Consider the following 25,093-nt stretch of genomic DNA (forward strand, 5'->3'; position numbering starts at 1 on the left):
CTTTTGTACTTCAGGGTGAAGTTCAAAGTCATCACTGGAATGCGCAGCAAGCAACTATTCATCCATTTGTGATTTATTTTAAGGAAAATAGCATCTCAATCATTTAAGCTTCGTAGTAATTTCCGAAGATTTGCTATGATTCTATATCCGTTAACTTATTTATCTCAAAAATGATTAATTTTATACGCCAAGAAAAGCACTTAAATTTGAACAAAATTTATTTCATGTCCGATGGAGTTGCATTACAATATAAAAATAGAAAGAACTTTTCTAGTCTTTGCCAATTTACGAAAAAACTATGATATAGATATTGAATGGCATTTTTTCGCAACATCGCATGGCAAAGGGCCCTGCGATTCATTAGGGGGAACAATAAAACCATGGCTATTCTTTATTTTATCAACTCGAAAAACATCCGAAAACAACCAAAAGTTGTGAATTTTCAGTAAATTAAATTTTAAAATTGCTGTATCTCGAAAACGGTAGCAATTAGCAAAATTTTCAGAATACCTTTTTTGTTGCAAATTTTGCGTACTTTCATAAAATCGGGTCGAAAAAGTTTATTTAGACCATGGGCTTGCTCACATATTTCATAACGCCGGAATTGGCCATTTTTGACACCCACCCACCCCCATGTAACGCTTTTTGTACGAATATATTTCAGTTTTTGTATGAACCGTAACATCACAAGGACACCCACCCACCGCCTCATGCGTTATGAAATTTGTGAATGGGCCCCATATTGAAAAATCACCTTTTTTTTAAAAAATCATAACTTTTTTGTCCATGATTTCTCCATCATGACCCACTGTGCAAAAGATTCCATTTTTTGTCTACTTTAACATATAAAAAAATCAAAAAAACAATTTCTGAGAAAATGGATTTTTATGCTTTATTTTCGAAATAAAAAAAATTACAACATTTTTTTACAGTGTATATTTTTTCAAGATAGTTTCAACAATAACCTAAAACTTTGCGGAAGACACCAAACCAATCAGACAAATAGTTTCTGCGTTTTATTTTTTTGAAAACTGTTAAGGCTTTTATTCTTAGGCCCTTCTCAAAAGTAACGCTAGGGTAAAAATGGCGAACGGATGATGCAAATAGGCATTTTTGAGTATAAAGAAAGCATATGCCAAAAAACAAATTTGAGGCTTTTTGAATTTTTACAATATTTTTAACCATTTTTATTAAAAAAAAGCTAAAAAATAATTCAGAGGATGACTGAATATAGCTTAATCATTCATATCATCATTTATTTGTAAGTTATAATATTTATAATGGTTTGCACAACGTTAATCGCATAAATGGCTTATATACATAATTAGTAACAAAACTAATTATTTCGCTATAGGTCCAATTCAAAAGTTAGTCTCGAAAACTTGTTTTTGATAATAAAACATCAAGTTTGTATCACAAAACTCATGAATACGACATGAGATAAAAAAATATATTGTTTGCCGCCAGTCTGTATGGAAACCGCCCATAGTGGTTACCTAAGACGAGTTGTCTGCGTTGACAAAAGTGCTTCCATTTGAGATCAGCTCACCTCCAAAAGCAGCACATGAATGAAAAAGTAGCATCAAACGTCATAACTCAAGGAGTTGATCAATACGCTAGGAGAGTATGGTTTACCACATTGAATGCCAATGTAGAGATAATTGCATATTTATTGTTGACTAGTAGACCCGACAAACCTAGTTATGTCCCGAAGTAGGCTGTTTGATAATGTGAAACTAAATTTTACTACAAAAGTGTCAGTTTCCTATCCCTATTTTTTTCAAATTTGCGGTGAAGTTCTTCGACTTTTTGTACACACTAACATGTCGGAACTCGTCAAGAGCCTAACTGTGAACGTGACCTAACGTGACATAAAAACATCATTCCATTTTTATTCATATAGAAGGTAAGACGGTTTGTACTTCTTTCAATTATTCAATCATGCAAGGTTTTAACGTTTTCGGCCAAATGTCCATTCGACGAAATATCCGATCGACCAAATTTCATAGATTCTTATATAGTACGTTCATTATTAAGCGAGATCTATGATTATTTGTCGAATTTACTGCATTTTGCATTTGTCAAAACTTTAAAACTAGTGTTCTTCCAATAGGTCGACAAATTACAAAAACCAAGAACGTCCATTTATCATAATTAATAAAATGAAGAAACGAACGTTTTTATTTTTCTTGATTTGTTGTCTATTTAGAAGAAATCGATTCTAAATGGAAACATAACTAAATATATTTTTGTTGTGTTACAAATTTAACTGTTCAGAAGTCAAAATCAAGCTCAATGTCTACAACTTTATCGAGAAGAAATTTAATTGTATTTTTTTTTTTTTTTCAAATGCCGACAAAACCTTCTGTATGCTTTCTTTCATGCTATCCCATGCTTTTTCGCTCAAGTCTCAGCATTTCCACTACAGACACTCCTCTAAAATCCTCGCTGATCCTTTACACTTCAGAGTGCCACGGGTCCATATCAATCAAGTAATCTCCGAGGAGCAACCGAACAATCACCTAGTGCCCTTTGTGGCATCCTTCGCTCGTCACTTGCGCTGGCTGTCACTTTGGCGCGTAATCCTTGCTCACTCGTCGTCTTTTTCTCAGTACAGAACCGTTTCAACAGGCACCTCGTTACAGAACCCAAGTGGGTACGATAAATCCGTGTCACTTTTTGTCCCCCCCGCGTCACACTAGGTTGGGGTTGTTCACCATATATTTTTGTTCGTGCGTTGCAGAAAGGTAGGGTAGGATAGTGAAAAATGCCAAACTTAAGCTGATTCTCCTAAACGGAGTACAAGAAGGGGGCCATAGTACATTTCAAGCATATGTAAATAGGTTTGAATTAGAATTTAAATTTCTAAAAATGAGAAATGCTAAGAATACACACAATAATGTACAATATCGTGGTTCAAAATATTCTTGTATGAGGATTACTATGTGAATACTAAGCATATCGTTCAAATGGTCACTTCAAGTTTGGTTCCAAAATATTCAAATATCCAAAGATATTAAGATGTATCAGAAATCTGAACATCTCTATCGTGTTTGTCCTTAGCTGTTATTGAAGATAGCGTTTTACTTATTGATAGCTTTGGAAAAAAAACATATATACCGAGCAAAAATACGAAATTATATTTGATTAGAGTAATTGTGCAGTGTATGAAAATATTTGAAGAGTACAGTGATGTTTAGTAGTGTAAAAGCTTATTCTACGATCTGTGTTTGATTTCAACTCACATAAAGCTACCATTTTTTGTAATAATTTTCCGTAAAAGTTTAATAGCAAACGATTAGAGTTCTAGGAATCATATTGTACAACCAATGGAGTGATTTCCAATTCGGAAAGTACTGTAAATATTATGAATTACATTCCAATGTTTACTGGGCCCACGAATGCATTTTGAACCACCTAACCCTACACGTCTCAACTAAACGAAATTCAAAATCAAAACTTGGCTGACAGCGACGAATGAACGGCTCAAATAGGGGAACCACTTAACCCCATTTTCCCGACCCCGCTCATCCTTGTCACGAGGCGGTGGGTGACGACGGGTTTGACGTTTTGAATGGAGAGAAGCACCCGAACAAAAGAAGCTTGTTTTTCCTTGTGTTGTGTCGTCATTGTTTGTAGCCCTCCGATAAAATCCCGCCCTTATTTGCCGAATGGCCTATGAATGGTAAGCAGCGAAGACAATACGCAGGGTTTAAAAAGAGCTGGAGTTGGATGGGAGACACATTATGCGTGTCAAGTTCGCCTCGAAGGCCTTTTTGCTGGCGCTTTTTGCTTTCACGTGATTTTTTCTCTGCCCATAAAGAAAATGAAAAATTCATACGGTCTTCTCCATGTGGAGTGTTTCCTTTCCGCACGTGGGAGCGCTTGGGAAATGTAGGGGATTTCGGTGTAAAATGCGCCATCAAGGTGAAATGCGCCACCGTGTTTTAGGCAAATGCGATCATTTCATACGATGCCTCTATCAATTTAAACGCCTTTTACAGAAAAACAAATTCCAAATTCCACATAAAAAATCAAATCGATTTTGGAAATTTTAAGAAAAAATGACGAGGGAAATCGCCACCATAAAACATCAAACTGCTTGGTATCTGCTGCATATATAATAATTTGGAAAATAGTTTGGAACTTTGGTGGCGCGTTAAACACGCTGTTTTAAAAAATCGTTGACTATGATTTAGTTTCTTTTAAATTGAATTTGTATGACATGATAGCCTCAAACCAATGACTGCTTCTTGTAATTGCAAGCTTGTTTATGCAACCTCCTTGTTAACACAATAAAAATAACGTTTCCGACGAAATTCACAGTTAAAAATAATATATATTTTTTCCACTTTTAATAGTATTGTGTTCACCGAAAAAAGCCAATAAAATGCTCATTATGGCAGTCAAAAATAAGTTAATCCTTAGGGGTGCATATTACCCCCTTCTTCCTTTGTGGGGAAACGTTCCACCGGAATGCAACTGGTAGTCGGGTCGGTTGCCTTTTTCTACTAGATGTTAGTTTCCGAGTGAACAATAGAGTAAGATGTAGTTGGCATTCGCCTTACGTAAGGTTGAATCAATGACAGTTCTGATTTCAATGGGAGCAAAGTATTACCATGAATTGGAAAAACTTGTTCACATCAGTCCAAGTGTGGGTGGAGCTTACTTTTATGACATAGCGGCACAAGAGTCACAATGCGATAAACCATTTCGCAATGGTCTAAATCGACAATGTAGTATGGGTTACGGGGAATTTCAATACTCGGCATAAAACATAAGACAAGGCAAATAGTTGTTGAAAGTTTTCTCCCCCATCTTGCTTTTTTTCTTCGAATACAAACCGGATAGAAAATATCAAATCGATTCAGTTGAAAAAAGTATGACAGCATGACAGTTGTAGTTGTCGATGCAACGTTGGACATTTTCTTAGTTTTAATCTTATAGTTTCTTAAGGTGATGTTAACAAGTGCAACATGTGTGGGCCATAGAAGAAAAGGTAAGATTTATACAAAGTTCGTTTTCGATAGCATTTAATAATTCACATGTTTGCAACAAAACGAACATAATATAAGGGAAGGGGGTTGTATAATTTTGTGATCTATATGACCCATTAGAGTGATGTAAATTTTGAAATTTTGGCTCCCCTATGCTAAAACAATTTGAATTATAGTAAATAGCATCCTCCCAAAGTTTGAAGTGATTCGGAAGAAAATTAACTGTGCACACACGATTTGAAGTTTATATGGAGATTGCTATGGAAAACGCCAATCTTATGTGTTCAGCCTTCAATCTCTTCGTCATCATTTTTTTTATTTCTATTAATTTTTTATTTTGATTTTTTTTTTCTAATTTTTTATTTTCATTTTTTTTTGAGTGAGTCGAATAAATCTATTTCAACTAATTTGATTAAATAAATTGCAATCTGAGGATTTTCCATGCAGGAGTTATTGATATTTCAACAACTAGATCAGCTAAATCTTCAAGTGTCGATTATGAGAGGATCCGAACAATAATCCATTGAGAATCAGGTAGTGGCGACCTGGGAGGAAGAAATCGATACGTAGGGGGAGATCCCCCAGTACCGGACAGCACCCAATACCGGACAAAGTTGAAAAATTGAGAAATCATGGTCCAATCAAGATGGTGTATTAGAAGAAAAGAAAGCTATTATGGAGACTAATGTTTGCGTAGAATAACACATCCTTGAAATATGTATGCCTTTTTAAAAAAGTAGAAAATTTTGAAAATCTTAACAAATTTGACGTATCGCCTTAATTTTGAGCCTATTTAGTAATTATGTTGAACATGGAAAAAATACTTTGGATCACGCAAGCATGATCGAACCTACTCCTAATTTGATGGTATGAATGTATTTTGTATCATAATTGAACTAAATATGGACAACTTACAATTTTGGCTAAGAACCTCCTGTCCCCCAGTTTCGGACAGCTTGATTTGTTATATGATATCTTTGTAATTATTGCACCAGTGTCTCAAAATACATTCATTTTTCATGGATTCCGTCGATCATGGTATCAAACATGCGATAAAATTAAGAAGAATAAGCATTCAGAACAATATCGTAAAATGTGCTATTTTTCATCATATATGAAAGAGGTTTTTGATGGACATCTTGCAAACGAATAAAAACTCGAATTGTTCTTGTAAATGTTGCAAATGCATTGAATTGGCACTAATATACTATTGATAAAGTAAAAGCATTCAATTATGTTCAAATTTACAGAATTCAAGGCGTTTCCACATCGTGTCCGGTATTGGGTGCCACCTTTCAAGATCGATCAATTTGGTACCAAAATATATCATCAAAATGCAATGTCAAAATTCATATTTATATTTTCAAATTTATTTTTGTACACTATAAAAATGATAATACTTATCATAAATGGGTAACATGAGCAAATAAAACCAATATTTTTGGAATTATGAATATAGTGGCTTAAGTGTCCGGTACTGGGGGATCTCCCCCTAATTTATGTATCTCAAGGTGAACCGAGATTCTGCTGACACGAACTGTCACTATGAGCCCGGATCTTAAACAATGGACAGACATGATAAAAGCGCGTAATTGATCAAAACTTATTTTTGCATTTCATCAAATGTGACAATGGGGCTGCGCGACGTGTGAGGTGAGACGAGTCGCTCTCACCTCGAGTGACGTGTAACGACTAATGTTAATCAAATGGCAACGAGTCGACAAATGTCACCTCATTCGACTCGTCCCACCTCATACGCCGCACAGAATAAGTTCAAAAAATCGATTAAGAAGCCATTCATACTTATTCAAAATTAATGGAGCGGTTCCACAGAAAATGACGACTTTTTTTCCCAAATTTCATTTTGATAATTTTTGATTTGGCTGAAATTTTGCACATGCTTTCTTTACGCCCAAAAATGCCGTTTTGCATCATCAGTTCGCCATTTTGACTCTAACCTTACTTTTGAGAAGGGCCTAAGAAAAAAAATCCTTTATAATTTTCAAAAAATTATAACTTAGAAACGGTTTGTCCGATCAGTTTGGTGTCTTCCGCAAAGTTTTAGGTTATTGTTGGGACTATCTGGAAAAAATATATACACTGTAAAAAAACATGTTGTATTTTTTATATTTCGAAAATAAAGCTTAAAAATCAATTTTCTCAATAATCATATTTTTGATTATTGTTTTTTTATATATATGTTAAAGTAGACAAAAAATGAAGTCTTTTGCATAGTGGGTCAAGATGGAGAAATCATGGACAAAAAAGTTATGATTTTGAAAAAAAAGGTGAATTGTTAAAAATGGTCATAATAAACTTTTTAAATGTTTTTCAACTCGATTTTATGAAAGTACGCAAAATTTACAACAATCAGGCTAACTTTTACCGTTTTAAAGAAACTGCGATTTTAATACAAAATTATGATATAATTTTCAATTTTCGGTCATTTTCGAATGTTTTTCGAGGCTCATAAGCCCAGAAATTTGTTCATTGTCTGAAAGAGCAGATAATTTTGAGTAAAATGTTTGAAAAAATATTGATTTGTAAATTTTTCGTGGTATGAGGCGAAATAAAAAATGTGTCCTGTAAAAATGATTTATTTATTTTTTTATTTTATTTATTTTTTTAACGAAACACAACTTCAACATTGAAGTATAAAATGAACACCATCAACAAAGGTTGTGTAAATGTGTTTTCAAAAAAGTGCTTCACAATATAAAAATAGAAAGAACTTTTCTAGTCTTTGCCAATTTAAGAAAAACTATGATATAGATGTTGAATGGCATTTTTTGCATTAGGAGAAACAATAAAACGCATGGCTACAAGGGCTAGTCTAGCTAAAGAACGTGAACATCCCATCAAAAATGCCAAAGAATTATTTGATTGGGCTCAAAAGCGAAAGGAGGAGCAACTAACACAAATTTTCTTTTCTTATGCAACTACAACAGAGTATGAACATATCAAGGAGCAGCCTTATGAACAATATTCGAAAGCAATAATTAATCAGGGAACACAAAAATACCCGTCATTTATTCCAGCTTCCGTAGATAAAATTAAAGTTTTCAAACTGTAATGATAGTAAAAAATTGTAAACATTATGAAAAAGTAAGAAATCTGTATCAAAATAGGACGCTCCGTCATTGTATGAGAACATGAAATAAAATGCTTTCAGAACTCGAAAAACATCCGAAAACAACCAAAAGTTGTGAATTTTCAGTAAAACAACCAAAAGTTTTTTCAGTAAATTTAATTTTAAAATCGCTGTATCTTGGAAATGGTAGCAATTAGAGATGGTCGGGTTTCGGGTTTTCAAACCCGAAACCCGACCCGAACCCGAACCCGACGGGTTCGGGTCGGGTTCGGGTTTGAAAATTTAAATTTTTTCGGGTTCGGGTTCGGGTCGGGTTTGAAGGCTACAAAATTATCGGGTACGGGTCGGGTTCGGGCTTGAAAAAAGTCGGGTTTAGTTGGGTTTGGGTCGGGTTTGGTGAGAATGGTGAACAGAGTAACAACCTAAAAGCTTCCCTATGCATCAGAAACGATGAATTTAAAATCTTTTCAAACTCGGGTTCTACTCGGGTTTTTCTTAGAAAACTTTTTCGGGTTTCGGGTCGGGTTCGGGTTTGAACAGCGAAAATTTTTCGGGTTCGGGTCGGGTTCGGGTTTGCTTTTCAATTACAGTCTCGGGTTCGGGTCGGGTCCGGGTTTAAAGAAATAAAATAAGTCGGGTACGGGTCGGGTTCGGGTTTGAAAAATGTGAAACCCGACCATCTCTACTATTTTGTTGCAAATTTTGAGTACTTTCATAAAATCGGGTCGAAAAGCATTCAAAAAGTTTATTTAGACCATATTGAAAAATCAACCTTTTTTACAGTGTATATTTTTTCCAGATAGTTCTAAAAATAACTTAAAACTTTGCGGAAGACACCAAACCGATCAGACAAATAGTTTCTGAGTTTTAATTTTTTGAAAATTGTTAAGGCTATTTTTCTTAGGCCCTTCTCAAAAGTAACGCTAGGGTAAAAATGGCGAACCGATTATGCAAATAGGCATTTTTGTGTATAAAGAAAGCATATGCCAATTTTCAGCCAAATCAAAAAATACAAAAGTAAACCGACATCCGAATTTAAATGGAACCGCTCTCTTAGAATTCCTTTTATAAAAATTCTATTAGAAAGAAAACATTAGAATGTACAGTACTGGACAGAATAAAGTACGCATTGGCCGTTTTTCCATACAAAATGGTCAAGTTTGGAGATCTGAATCTCAGCTTCTAGAAGTCCGATTGATCTGAAATTTTCACCAGAACCTATATATAATATAGATTTTACTCAATTGAAATATAACTGTATTTGAAACACAATCTTTTAAATTGTTGAAAATCTCTCAATTTGCGAAAAATTGCATAATTTTATTTTGAGAATATTTTGAAAAACTGATTGTTTACCGAAAAATGATGTTCTGCAAACTTGTGTGTCTTATCAAATTGCATTTTCTTGCAGAAGGACATATTGCTCTAAATATTACCGTTGAAAAATTATTTCTTTTTCAAAATTTTGTCATTTTTATCAAAATTTGAAACTTGCGATAACTTAAAAGTTTGTTTTTGAAAAACTATGAATTTATAGCCTAGCAAATTTGAGGTTACTTTCAAGCTGCGGTGAAAATTTCAGGTCAATCGGACATCTAGAAACCGAGATATAACCCTCCAAACTTGACCATTTTGTATGGAAAAACGGTCCATGCGTACTTTATTCTGTCTAGTACTGTATATTAAAAATATCTATGAGAATTCTATCAGAAATTTTCGTGAGATCTTGTCAAAAACTCAACTAGTATTATATAAAAATCCTGCTCAGGGCTAGACCCAGGTTTTTCTTAGCTTGAAGTTCTAGATTTTGCAAAAATCCTGCGCAGGATTCGGTGGAAGTAATCCTTAGGATTCCGACAGAACCAAGACAAATTTTAAAATCTAGTTCTGTAATTGGAGAAGTCCGTTCTGCTTAGAATTCTGCAAGAAATTCATTGGGAATTTCATAGACAAGTTTTCCTAGAAAAAGTTCTGGAATCGGTGATGGCAAGAATTCTGTAAAATTCTACTGGGGATTTTGTTGAAACCTTGCCCAAGTTTTTCGTGAAATTTATGTAAGAATCTTGTCCAAAAATAAATCTTGTATAAAAGTATTAATTTGCTCCAAAATCTGATAAATATTTGTAATAATATTCATTAAATAAAGTATCAATCAACAAGTATTCATACTCAGAGCTCTAGAACATCCACCTGATTATTCAGTGAGATGGAAAGCTATTTTTTTGGAAATGAAAAGTTTAAATGATTGAAAAATAAATCAAGCAGATTTGGTAAGATAAAATATTAACTGACAATCTTCTAAATTTAAAAAAAAAATAAATGATCGTAAGTAGCAATATAATAATAGCCCTGGGATTTTCAAACATCAAGTTTGTAGAGCAGATATGACTAGGGTCTTCAAGCTCTTCGCGAGCCGTACAAAATGAAACAGCGGCCGCACATTGGGCAGGCCTTTTTTAAAGTTTCAATCTTTCCTTATTTCATTACAAAGTTCACTTCTCGCAAGCTCCAAAGAAAATTCCTTTTAATCACCAAATTTTCCAAGATGTAACAATTTAACCCTCACCGCACAACGTAGCACCTTTTTGGACCATTTTCCGGCCTTGATTCAATTTGCTACCGATTCGATAAATCTTCTGTTAAACTTGTCTCCTCTCCTCTCGTTTATCCTCCTTCAACCACGCACGGGAAGATGCACTGCACATATTCTTCCTTTCCTCAGAAGGAAAATGGACTGAGGGGTACTGGTGGTGGTGGTAATCCCAGGTGCAAATAAGGATAAATGGATTCCGAGCAATAATAATGGCGCAACCCGAAAAGTTGAGAAGGGCAAAGCAGGTGGAAAATAGCGAGACCCTGCACAAAAAGCGGATGCCATTTTTCTTGGCCATCGAATTCGGATTTTCGTTGACAGAGAAAGTGAGCTCTTTTCTACAATTCTATTAAGCCATTCTCACCGACGACGACGGCGACTAACAACCATGGGTGTAGCTGGTTGTCCCTGGAAATATTGAAATGTTCCAAAAGTGGCTGAAATGCTGTGTTTTCATTTCTTCCAGGTATTAAGTTAATGTAAAACATCCCGTATTGGTATCTACATGGATTAGTTCTATGGCTTCCCTAGTATATTTTGCTCAGAATTCTTCCATGTTTGCGAAAATAGCTTTTTGAAGTTTCTTAATAAATTCACAGAGAAGCTCTTGTGTGAATCTATGATAGAATGTTGATGATCTAAGAGTAATTACACTGCAGAACACGCTTTTGTCTCCAGCACTAAAATACCGCTATTCACTTAATTAAGGGTTGTTGAATCCATTGCCGTTTTCAGAAATATCATAGCACGTCTAGTTTTTGAGACTTTTGACTGTTGAAAATGTGAAAATTCACTATTTCAGCCAACTTGCATGCAAGTTTGCCAGCTTGCACGACAATTTATTTGCTTAATTTGCCACAGAATTCAAAATTTATTTGTATAACAATACTTTTCATCGAAGTTTAACTTTCGATGCAGAAAAGTTGTATTTTGGTTGTTTAGAATATTATTGTATTTTGTAAAAGAAGAATACTCTATGGAGACTGCAAGCATGTTGAAAAAATCGGTTTAATCGAAATTTAATCATGCAATTTCTATCAAATTAAATCTGAAATGTAAGTTTAAGTTCCATTTTTCATGTTTGGTGTATTAAATTACAAAAAAGTTAGATAAATTGTGCTTTAAATTTTATGTAAACATCAATAAGACCAGTGTTTTATACAACTTTGGCGACCTGTAGCTAAAAATTGTGACGTGCTGGAACTTTTTGAGAATGGAATCAGATTCAGCAACTCCAAATCTACTAGAGACAAATAATTTGATCCTTGAGACACGCAAAAATTTAATATTTGTTACGCTGTGTTATTAATTATTTGAGTAATTGTTGTGGTTAATTTTGGAAACAAAAATCAAATTCAGGTATCGGACGCAACTTTTATTCGCTAGAGCAGGGTTCAAAAAATCCGGTCAGACTTTTACATATTTTTAGTCAAATTGTAAAACTGGTTCTATCGATTGCTAGACCTCGACTTCCAACAGTAGTTAACTTGTTTGACACGTTTAAATGATGTGACTTCCCTTAAATCTTTATCACAGAATTCTTCCAAGAATACAGTAGAAAATAGTTCAGAGAATTTTTCTTCTCTTGGTTTTTCCTATTATCATCTACCGGGATCTTGTTAACGAAGATAGAAAAAAGAATATAAAATAAAGTTCAAAAGGCCTTCAGAATCATAAGAAAATTTTTCAAGATATTACTGTAAAACAATCTTTTAAAAATATGGAGGGATCATTTAAATTATGCTCAAAAGCAAGCTGAGAAGTACTCCTGAGAAAACAACTGTTAAAAGTTTCCAAATAATTCCGCCTTGAAGATCTTATGTGAATCCATGTAATTTTGGTGATAGAGGAAATTCTTGATTATTGTAGTAGATGAAATCCTGGCTGCGCCCATGCCATCAAGAAAACGGGAAAGGCTCGGATCCCAATAACGAAAGTGGAGGTTTCTCTTCCTGTTTTGCTGTGTTGATCTGGCACCGGGTGAGGAGACATTGACTCCATCTCCGAGAAGTAGCAGCTGATCGTCCGACCGGAAGGATTTGCCAAATGGCTTAGCTTTGGTGAACGAACCGAAAAAAAAAAGTCACATGCGGTGCTGCGGGCGGGGATTGCGAGCGTGGCAATTTCAATCAGTGTTACATTTATTTTTCAATTAAAAAATCAACCCTCCCTCTTTTTGCCCGTCGAATTTTCCACCAATTTCCGCTGACATGGAATGGTGCTTTATCCTCGCTCAGAATTGGATCGTTGTGCACTTCGATAAACGATTTGTGTTCTGGGGAGGGGAATCGTGGATATGGGGGGACAACGGTTTACGAATTCGGTTTTTAAATGGGATTATGGATTGGAAAACTTTCTGCTTTGAGAATTTAATGGTGCTGGTGCAACCCAATGGGCATTGCGGGGTTCAATCAATTTATTTGTCTTTTTTTGCTTTGCTTTGAAGAATGCCAGCAGTCAGTGGTGCGGTAATCATGGTCGATTGTGAATCTTTAACGAGTTGTGTTTCAGGGAAAGTGATGGGATTGCTAATTGAGTGCATTTTTTTTGCGGGACATGTGCAGTTTCTGCTCTTAAATCGAATCGTTTTTGTTAAGGTTTTGGAATTGTACAGCTACGTATTGAATGCTTAACAGAATATCTTCTTTTGCCTTATGGTAGTGTCGACGACTGTAGAGAGGAGGCATTCAATCAGAGGAAACAATCGACCTCAACTTTGCCTCCAACTAACCCTCTAACACCGTTTTTTTTTTATTATTTTCAATCATTATTTTTTGCTGTATAAAACCAATCTTAAAAATGATTCAGTTTTATCTACGATTCATGATTTTTTTCGAGATATTCTCAAATAATTCTCTAAAGATTTCCAGCAAAGACATTGCATGTTTTCCTGGATGAACCTGAAATTCTGCATTTTGAAATTTTCAGATTAAAACATAAGAACTGATTCATAGATACGAAAAACAATGTCAAAAACATGGACGGAAACAAATAGCAAAGATTTGTTTCCAAAAGTTCCACCAGAACATTCTACCTGTGATTCCATCAAAAGTTCAATAAGGAATTTCTCCAGGGCTTGTAGCAGGAATTTTCACAAGGATTATATCAGGAATTTCATCAGAAATTTCTGCAGGAATTTCTTAAGGTATTCTACCAAAATTCCTTCATGAATTTCTCGATAATTCCTCCCTGATTCCACCAGATGTTCCTCCAGAAATTTGACCAGGATTATGTATAGTGATTCAACTAGAAATTCATGTAAAGATTCCTTTAGAAATGCCATCCGAAAGTTCACCTGGAATTCTTCACGGGATTCCATCAGGAGTTCCTCAAGAGATTCCATCAGGAGCTCTTCTAGGGATTCCTTGAAAAGTCTTTCCAGAGATTTAATCAGGATAACTTCAAAAGTGTTGATCAGAAATTACTGTAAGGATTTCACCAGGAATTTATTCAGAGATTCTACTAGGAACTCCATCAAAATTTCCTACAGGGATTCCATTAGGAGTTCCTCTAGAAATCAGGAGATATTCTAGGGATTTCATGAGAAGTTCCTCCAATGATGTCATCAGGAGTTCTTCATAAATATATTTTAGAATTCCACCAAGGATTCTATCAGGAGTTCTTCCAGAGATTCTATCAGGAGTTCCTATAGAGATTCTATCGGGCTTCCATCAGAATTCTTCTGGGGATTCAATCAGAAGATCTGCTAGGGGTTCTATCAATAGTTCCTTCACAGATTCCAGATGGAATTCTTCCAGAGATAATATAAGGAATTTTCCCAGAGATGATATCAGGAGTTTCTCAAGGAATTCCATCGGGGTTTCTTCTAGGAATATCATAAAAAGTTCTTTTAATGATTCTATCAGGAGTTCAATCAGGAATCTTATCACGAATTCCTCCAGGGATTTAATCAGGAGTTCCTCTAGAGATTCCATCTGAAATTCCTTCAGAGATTCCATCTGGAATTTATCCAGAGGCTATATTTGGAGTTCCTCAAGGAAATGCATTAGGATTTCTTTTAGGGCTTTTATAAGGAGTTCCTCCAATGGTTTCATCGGGAATTCCTCCAGAAATTGTTCCTATAGGGATTCCATCAGGAGTGCCTCTAGAGATTACATCAAAAATTCCTTCAGAGATTCGACCGGGAACTCCTCCAGGGATTCCATCAAAAGTTCTTCTAGGGATTACATCAGGAGTTCTTTTAGAAGTTTCATCAGGAGGTCCTCCAGGGATTCCATAACCAGTACCTTTAGATGTCCCACCTGTAATTACTCCAGGGATTCTATTAAAAGATTCTGCAGGGATTCCATCAGGAGTTCTCCTAAGTCTTTCAACAGGAGTTCTTCTAGACAGGATTCAATCAGGAATTTCTTCAGGGATTCCATCAGAAGTTCCTCCAGGGATTCCATTAGAAGTTCTTCTAAGGATTACATCCCTGAAATAACTAGGGATTCCATCAGGAGTTCCTTTGAAGATTGCACATGGAATTCCTCTAGAGATTATATCAGGGATTCCTCAAGGAATTTCATCAAAATGTCTTCTTAGGATCCTGTAAGGTGTTCCGTCAGTCATTTTATCAGGAATCTAAGGATTTTATCAGGAGTTCCTATACGGATCTTGTCAGGAGTTTCATCAGACATTCCATTAGAAGTTCCTCCAGGGATTCTATCAGAAGTTTTTCTAGGGATTCCAATAGGAGTTCCTCGAGGAATTTCGTCAAGAGTTCTTCTAGGGATTTTATCAGGAGTTCCTTCAGGATTTCCATAAGCAGTTCTTCCAAAGATTCTACCTGGAATCCCTACAAAACTTCTATCCTGTATTTTCCTAGGGATTCCATCAGGAATTCCTTCAACGATTACATCAAAAGTTCTTCAAAGTACTCCAACAGATGTTTTTCTAGGGATTTCATAAGAGTTTTTCTATAGATTTCATTAGGAGTTAAAGAAAGGATTCCATCACAAAACCTACCGTGGAGTCCTTTAGGAATACTTCTAAGATATCGTTATGAAATCCTCCTGAGATTCATCATGAGAACCTTCTGGGATTTCATCAGAAGTTCTGTCAGGGATTCTATCATTAATTCTTCTAAAGTTCCTTCAGGAATTCCTCTAGGGTTATTCTGGGTTCCATCAGGCTATTAACTAGTGATTCCATCTGGAATTTATCAAGGGATTCTCCAGAATTTTTTTTTCCAGGATTTTTTTCCCCTGGAATTCTTCAAAAGAGTCCTCCCGAAATTCTTTAAAGGATTCATCCCGAAATTCCTTAAGGGATATCTTCCGGAATTAAGCAAGGGATACTTCCCGAAATATCTCAAAGAATTAATCTCAGAATTTTTCCCGGAATATCCCCAATGATTTTCGACGGTTACCAGGACTTGCTACAGGGATTTTATCAAACATTTCTTGTAAGGATTTCACCATAATTTTCAACTAAAAATGGTTGAATATTACATGATCGTGTAAATTTAAAGTGAATTCAATTGAAAAAAAAAATGGATTGGTCGTTGACATTCACGTGTATTTTGATGCTCCAAACATGTGCATGAAAATAAACCTGAATTTACAACATATTTTTAGCTGTGTACATTAGTATATGGAAAACAGCTATATTTAGCCACACAAAAAATAAAACATTTGAAACTAGCTTGGCGCGTTATATTATGCTGTTTAGAAAATCATTGATTTGGGTTGCATATCTTTTGAACTGAATTTCCTGTATATGATTGTCTCCATCCAATGGCTATTTTTACTCATTGCGAGCCTATTTATGCGACTTCGCTGTAATTTCAATAAGAATAACGTTTTCGGTTATATTCACAGTTGATATTGAGTTTTTCCTTGAGTAGCACATATCACCCCGTCTTTCCTTCCGAAGTTACTCCAGGAATTCCTTTCGGAATACCTCTTAAAATTTCTCCAGCAACTTGTGCCGAAATTTCTTCAGAAACTCATAGACCCATGGATTCTTTATGTAAATTCATTAACTCAAGAGAACTCTGCGGGAGATCCTTCAAGATGCCTACAAGAAGGATCGAAACAAATTATCGGAGATTTTAACATTAATTCATTCAGGAATTCGAGTATATATTGAAGAATACTTTTAGAAGTTCATTTGAGATTATCATAAGAATCTTTCTTGAAATTTCTTCAATATTTACTGCAAGCAGAGCCAAAATAGATTCAGCCATTTCTTCGGATAACACACTTATGATTCATAAAAAAATATTTATATCTCATGAGTATTTTCAAACAAATCCTAAAAATCTACCAGCATTGGCATGTGTTGCTAAAGCAACTGGAGAACCTTTCAAAAATTTCTCCAAAAGTTTTCCCAGAGATTTCGATTTTAGTGTTTTTGGGAAATCTCTAGAATTTCTCCTATTGATACTCTTAAATAATCTTCCAAGAATTCTCTTGAGACACCCTCCAAGAAATGAAATCTTTTACTGATATGTTAAGTTATTGTTCCACGACATCTTTCCGAAATTTTTACAGGAATCAGTTCATGAGTTAAGATGCTATCAGTGACATTCTATTTGTTATTATTCTGGAATAACTATAGCATTCCAGCAGTACCTGCTCCTGGATGTTTTCAGAAGTATTTTATTAATTGTAATAATTCTCCAAGAAATTTCTCCAGAAAAAAACCCTCAGAAGCTGCTTCAAAGATCATTATGGCTGCTCGCCTTTAAGTCTCTGCAGTATTAATCGAGATTTTACTTTATAGTTTTGCAGGAATTTCTCCAGAAACTACGTGTGATTATCACTGAATAAAGTTCTTGAGGATATCCTAGAGAAGTTTCTGTAATAACCTAGAAAGAACTGGAGTAAAATGATAAGGATTATTTCTGCCAATGCCGGAATTTATTTGTGGTGCAGTATACGAAAGAAAATCGAAAAATAGAATACATGGAGAAATACATCCGGAAATCTCCGGAAGTGTCTTACAAAATTCCATAGAATTGTTCCTGAATCGTTGAAGACCTATTACAACAAAAACGTTTGCATATCAGCACATCGTTCGTCTTCTTAATTCCGTTAACTCTGCTGTTACGGTTGCTTGATTTCCAAGGACAGTCTCTCGATCCTTTTAAAATAATGATTACATTTGTATCCATTCCTTCTAGTGCAGGCAGCTTTAAGCTTAGCAAGCATCGCATCACAATGGGAAAAGCGAAGCTTTTCCTTCCCACAAGAGCGCCTCCGTTTGAATGCTTTCACTTCCCTTTTCCTGAGCAAAAAAATATCACACTCAACCGCAAGTGCTTCAATCCTCCACTGGGCTACTGCTGCTACCATCAGACGAAACGTTCCGATCCCAGTGATTACGAACGGCACGTGACATATCCCAGCATGTTCCTTCCCGGCCAGCGGAGCGTTTAACAATGTCGCCTTCCAGAAATGCGACGCCATGCCAGTCCCTTCCCTTTTCTCAAAGATCTGGGTTGGATTTCGAGGGATACAGAAGAAACTGTCACACGCTCATTGTGTGCATACATATTCATATCATTTTTATCATTTTCCTTTGCTTTTGGATTCCCTTCAATGTAACAATCGGTCCTCCATTGAATCGACACACAGTCCATTACGATTGTACATTTGGATGGAACTGTGACACTGTTACAGAGTGTAGGAGTGGGCATAGATTGTATGTTATTTGGTGGTTCAATAGGTGTATTTATGGAATTATTAGCCGAAGAACCTTAAGCATTATTGCTCTATTATGAATGCAATAGAAAAAAGTATTGGTGGTGGTCTCGTCTGAGAAAAGAAGCTATATTAATAGCGGAAAGCAAATAGTGGAATATATAACAATGAAAACCCAAATTTGGTACACTTTACCATTTAATTCCGCTAGAGTCTGTATACTTTGACAGGTACGTGTATTTTGACCTCAAGTGTAAGGCTGTCTTCAGTGTAGTGTACTAGAAGTGTACAGTGTCGTGTAGAAGAAGTTCGTCGAAATTCGGTGGTTGAATACACCATAAAAATCAGTCTTCTGATCTATTTTTTTATGGTCGCCAAATTCAATATGACGGCTTACAGTTTTTATCTCTGTAAGAGAAGCTTTCATATTTTCTTTTTCTAAAAGCATGTTATAGTGAAGGGGTTCCCTAAGAAACTTCTGGCTATACTAGTTTTAGTGAGCCAAGGATTGTAAAAAGGAGGGCTCCTTAAAAACGGTTTAAATTATATCTACCGAGGGGTCCATCATTTTTGCCAACGGAATGCAGTTGCATTACTTACTGTACAGGAGTTTTCTCAACGAGAGTTACTCATGATTGCAAAATTGACACGCATTTCCCGTATCACCATTATAGCCAATAAGTGACACTTTTCATCTGTTTTCATCTGGCAAAAGTCCTTTCTCTCGCTGCTAGATTGACACACAGCAGCCAACAACCACTATAACGAGGCGAAAAGCTCGTTTCCTGCCGTTGGTCCCAATGTGAGTGATGAGCTTAACAGGCACGATTTAACGGATGAGAAGATCTGTCCAGAGTTCAAGTGAGGACTTTACGATGGATGCGATGACTGATGCTAGAGAAGACGCATCAAATGTATTCCGTCGGTCTACCCTTAATTGAATCCTCATCAAATGAGATAATGGCTTTTCAACTTTCCGGCTAATGGACGTTGCAACTGCTGATGATGGGAACAAATTTTTCGTCCATTTTACCGAAAGTAAATATTTCATCAGCGTTAAAATTTATGCATTCTTCGAAAGATAAACATGTTTAAAACCCATATCGGATGGCGAGGATTTTGCATAATGCGATGAGCTCCAAGCAAACAATCAACGATTCCCCACCGCTAATGGATGTGACGAGGTACCCTACTTCCCCTAAATAGGAAAGTACACGTTTTAAGCGTTCAACATTATAATAATCATCATAACCTACCAACCCGCCCATCACCGCCAAGATAACCAACCGCCCGATAGGAACATGCAAAAACGGAAATCCTTCCAGGATGGTAGAGGCATTATTCGCTCAAGCATTGATAAACCGGCTCCAGCGCCATCTTCATCGTCGTCGGTTGTCGTTTTTGCAAGTTTTCAGCGACGGGAAATTTCGTTTGGCCCTATCTTCGCCGTCAACCAGAGGCCAGGGAAGCAATCGCTTATTCCACGGCACACTCATATCCACTTCACTTTCTGTTTCAGATCAGAACCATTGCACTATTCACTAGGTTTCATGGGCGTAGCCATCAAATGCCCCTTCCCCCTTGGCTGTCGAAAAAACAAATACTTAGAAATATCCAAATTAACTGATTCGATACGCAGGTTAATATTTTGAATGAATTATCTAACGATTGTCAGTGCGCATCGTACCTTCGTGCTGTGCGTACACAAATTCTCTCTTCTCTTGGAAGTTTTTTAAAAACTACCTAAAGCAATAAAACAGTACTTTTCAGTGCTAAAATTAAAAACGGTTCTTTTCAGTGCCTTAAAAACAGTAGGTACTTTTTAGTAATATTTTTTCTACTATTGATCCCTTTACGATCCTTGATTCGACCCGTGCCTCCGATTTTTCGTTGGACCCGTTGGCAAAAGCTAGCGGTGGTAATCCTCCTTGGACACCGTCTTGGGAAAAAACCTCTCGAAGGTCACGTCTTCTTTCGTTTATTCACTAAACATGGTATCAACAACAAACAAAAGGAAGGGTGAATCTCGAAATTCACAACTTCCTTCCAAAAAAGTGGGATTGAAAACTGTCACTAAACGTGGCAAGAATGGACGAAAGGACGTTACTCCGGAATGCGAACTTTCTTCCAAGGGTGAAATGGCTAATGTTGATAACTGTATCGAAATGAGCAATCAGTTCGATGCTCTAGACAAATTTTCCGAACACCAAATCGAAGCAGCCTCTAGCCCAGGCTCTTTGATTCAAGTGAGGAAGCAAAGAGTGCCACCTATCGTGGTCTGTTGTTCCGAATGTGGGGGATTTAGGCAGGAGATCTTGAACTCCATTAGGGGAATCAAGGTTTCCTTCCAAATCGCAACGAAAGAAGACTGTCGCGTTTTGCCGGAAACTCTTAACGATCGCGAACTTCTTCTCAAACATCTCGAAGAGAAGAAGCACAAATGTTTTACTTATGACGACAAAACTGAACATATGTTCAAAGTTGTCTTGAAAGGTCTCTCAAGTGACTATAAGTCACCTGAAGAGATCAAAAATGGAATAAATGATTTACTTGGATTTTCCCCAGTCCAAGTAATCATTATGAAAAAGAGAACCCAATCTGGCATTGTTCGGAAAGGGCTTACTCAAGAATATTATTTAGTTCACTTTAACAAAAAAGAACTAAATAATATTGAAGCTTTAGAAAAAGCAAGAATTATGTTCGATGTCCGTGTGACATGGGAACATTTCCAGAAACCTGGAGGAAATTACCAGAACCCTACTCAGTGCCGTCGGTGTCAAAAGTGGGGTCATGGTACAAAAAATTGTCGCATGGATGCTAAATGCATGATTTGTGTAGGTTCTTCTCACGCCAAGGACGTCTGTCCAGTGAAGGAAGATACCACCAAGTTTAATCATAAGTCAAATTTTTGGAATTGCCCTTCACGCAAAAGAGTAATTGAGGCTCGTGTCAGACAGATGATGAAAGATAATATCCGTTACGATAACGGTCGTTTCCATTCTAAGCATGAAGATTACATTTTCTCAAATCTTTACTCACTTTTAAATCGTCTTGGCTGAAGAGTGGAAGCAAGTTCGGTGAATAATTTACGTTTTTATTTGATTCGAAGGTTAGTCAGAAGTGCAAAGTGAATAAAAAAAACTTGAAGTGAATTTAGGTGCAGTACAGTGAACATTAATTTAATTTAACTTTTCTTTTCTTTTGACGAACAATAGTTTTTTGATTAATTTTTCACGCGGAACAAAGGCTCTGCTCTCGAGCAATTATTTATCGTACAAAAGGTAATTCTTTTCTTTGAATTCATTTATTCTATTATATTCCTAATCGGAGATTCATTGGACAGCAGCGTCCGATTGACGCTTTTTGTACGGGCTAAAAAGCTCTACGGCCTTTTTCGGCCATTACTACTCCACGAGGTGGACATCTGGACCGTGCAGGCCCGCCATTACGGTAGCCAAACGGGTATAGAGGCCCTCCGACCTGCCGAGAATCCGGAGAAGGTTCATTTCGTCACGGTGGTCGCGTAGTCCCGAAGGCGAAGACCAGTTGGAGGCACGTTGGCCTTCTACGAGAGAAGACGGTAGAGTATCGGACATCAGCCATTGCCCATACAGGGTGTCCGCAAATTATCCGAACAGTAAAATTTTGGAAAAATGATCTCGCATTGAAATCAATGAAAAATCAATGTCCATGTACCTTCTATAATACATCTATATGTTAACACAAAATACAATATTAAAAGATTTCGAAATGTTTGCTTGTTACTGAGATAGGCAAATTTTAATTTTTCTGAGGCATTCTTTCTGAGAGCCGCTAGTCATACTGGAGATGTGTTATCCCTAAAACCTAAAAGAGATGAATCTAAATGTCCCCTTATTATTTGAAGTAATCTACAGGTTAGTTGCTTCAAGTTAGACTGGAAATATAAAATTGTACGGTTCAAATCCAGTGAGTTCTATGGACATTTCCTTTCCGTCATAAAGTTCGGAAAACAGCTCCCTTCAAGACACCTCAATACATTTGGGTTGGTTTTGCAATTATTTGAAATCGGAAATGTGTCAAACTTACCTCATAAGAATATAATAAGCCAATGTTTAAAACCATGCAAGAATATTCAATTTATTATGCTTGATTGTATAGAGCCAAGTCTTCAAAGTTTGTACGGATAATTTGCGGACACCCTGTACCCGCAACTTTACTTCGGCCTATCACGCACGTGTGCCCCTCCCGGCGACGCTTCTGCCGAGGAGTCGGGGTGTTTCCTGAAACGCATGGTTCGGACACCCGCTGCAGCCGGTACCCAGTGCTGAACATCACGCGACGTCGCTACACCCCTGCCGGTTCGCTCAGCTGCCAGCATTAACATAAATCCTGATCAGGTATGTCGTTAACCCGTATAGGCCTGAGTGAAAGCAAAAATACTGAAACCCTCACCGCTCAGAGAATTCTTAACGTATTCAAAAGATATTTTGTCAGTTCACTGGCCCACATATCTAGTTTCTAGAAGTGGCCAGAGGAATTCGGAAATATTCCTGTGGCCGGAGTTATTCCGGTGGGTCACTGGGTCAAGTCGGGTAAAAAAGGGCTATTTTTTGGTACATGCCAAGTTACCTTTATTTATTTGCAATGACAATCATTTTAATTGGCATAAATCATCAAGATCTGACATTCAACATTATAAATGAAGAGTTTTACACCGTTTAAAATATACTGGATGTGGCCATTCGAACGTAATGCCTGGAAGAACCGGCTATAGATTTGTTGGATACTAATTCGTTTCAATTCTCAAAAAGTAGAAATCAAACATAATTGTGCACTAAAATGCATTCCCATAAGCTTGGCACAGATGTTCAGATACAAATTGAACACTCTATCGTAAGTTTGAGGCGTCCTGGGACCCAAAAATGGTCATTTGTAGGAATAATCAAATGCAATACTCATAGTTTTTCAGTTCAAACGTCTCTCAAAAGGTTTACACTGATGCAATTTTCTCAAAATTCCGTCATGTAGTGGCCACATTATAACCGATTCCGGAAAAAATCTGTGACTTAAAATTTGCCTACCTCCAGGGGTACAAACGCACAGTACCCTTCTCACCCGACCTGACCCAGTGACCCACCGGAATAACCCCGGCCACAGGAATATTTCCGAGTTCCTCTGGCCACTTCTAGAAACTAGATATGTGTGCCAGTATACCGACAAAAAATCATTTGAATCCAAAAAGAATTCGCTGAGCGGTGAGGGTTTTAGAATTTTTTCTTTTACTCAGGCCTATACGGGTTAACCATGGCCATGTCACTCACACTACAACACTCACACTTACACCTTACACATAAATGAATTACCCGAAAAAATGAATACAATACATAAATGAATTCAATCTAAATTACGTTTTGCGTTTATTAGTTCATTCGCTACCGATCCCTGAGGTTAGTTCGTCCACCCAGGATTATCTTGAGTCACGTGTCGTCGATCTTAGTTCGCTCACGTTTTTGTTCTACGTTCACTTTACTGCTTCGGTGCGTTCACTTCAGATTCATTCACTTCACTGGCTGTCGAAATGCCAGTTTTTGCATTGTATACCTCGGAACCGTTCGATCATTTTCCCTAGTAGATTGCGCTCATGCTTTATAAGCTTAGTCGGGCAACTTAACAAAACACGACCAGTGGTCTCTCTATATGAGAGTGGCGCGTAAGCCACTGCGTTTGCGGCATTTCTCTTAGACGATTCGACGAACGGTTACAAATTTGCCTGGTAGAGTATCTAACAATGCTCATTTTTCAGTTAACGATCGCTTGATCATGAATCATACCCATCAGGAAGATCATAATCATGCTCATTCACAAACTAATATTAATCCGTCAGGTAGTCATTCGAATCTTTCAATTTTGAATGTATCTACCCACGGAAAATCCTTTGCCGATATCGTAACAGGTAATTAGAACTCCTCCCCTAGTCGTTCTATGAGTACCCATTCTACTTGTTTCAAATCAAATGGAAAAAAACCCTACTGCCACAGGTAACTCCTACTCAGCTTCTCCGTCTACCGAAAATTCTAATGGGAAATCATCAAATGTACCCACTTCAAGTGATATGTCTGCCTCAGATTTTAATTTTCTAACTGAACAATTGAATCTAATGATTGATGCAATGTTTTTTTTTTTTTTATCTAGTTCATTTATTTGTGGCTCAATCGCGTTTAACGCTTTACGGAGCCGAAATTCATCTTTTGTATTATTTACAATGTATTGACTTTTTGAGTGCCAAAATTAGTACGGGATGGAGCCAGGGTACTCGTGGCAACTCGAGGTTATTGGTCACAATTGTTGAAGGAAGGACATGGTAAGGATCGGGTTTAGGGTTCTCTGCAGCTCATCCGGGAGGTATATCGTAACTTTCGTCTCATGGCGTTGGTACCAATTTCGTGTCGGTATGCGTCTGCCGGATGGCCAGGATCCTCAATCCAACACAAAGGGAACAACACAGAGAAAAATGATGCAATGTTCAAAGCCACCACTATGACTGAAGCAGTCCAAGTAGGTGTAAAATTTACGAATTAAATTGTTATTGGATTCCGTTTTTCTAAGGATCCAAATAATAATTTAAATATTTTAAATTGGAATGCTCGTTCTCTGAATAGTAAAGAGGACGAGCTGTTTAATTTACTTACAGTTAATAACGTGCATATAGCAGTTATTACCGAAACTTATTTAAAACCTGGATCTAAACGCAAAAGAGATCCTTACTTTTTTGTTTATCGTA

At 36.6% G+C, this 25,093-nt stretch overlaps 1 protein-coding gene and 1 long non-coding RNA gene across 2 annotated transcripts in view; one reads left to right on the plus strand and one right to left on the minus strand.

Annotated features, from left to right (window-relative positions):
* LOC5564147 (out at first protein) overlaps window positions 1-25,093 on the minus strand; it is a 323,500-nt gene that overhangs the window by 194,784 nt on the left and 103,623 nt on the right. The gene's annotated exons all lie outside the window — the stretch shown is intronic.
* Window positions 21,339-21,898, plus strand: LOC110676750. The gene is made up of 3 exons (XR_002500686.1): window positions 21,339-21,439; window positions 21,546-21,611; window positions 21,674-21,898. It is a non-coding gene; the product is annotated as an uncharacterized LOC110676750 (long non-coding RNA).

Source organism: Aedes aegypti, chromosome 2 (genome assembly GCF_002204515.2).
Source record: "Aedes aegypti strain LVP_AGWG chromosome 2, AaegL5.0 Primary Assembly, whole genome shotgun sequence".
NCBI classification, from domain to species: domain Eukaryota; kingdom Metazoa; phylum Arthropoda; class Insecta; order Diptera; family Culicidae; genus Aedes; species Aedes aegypti.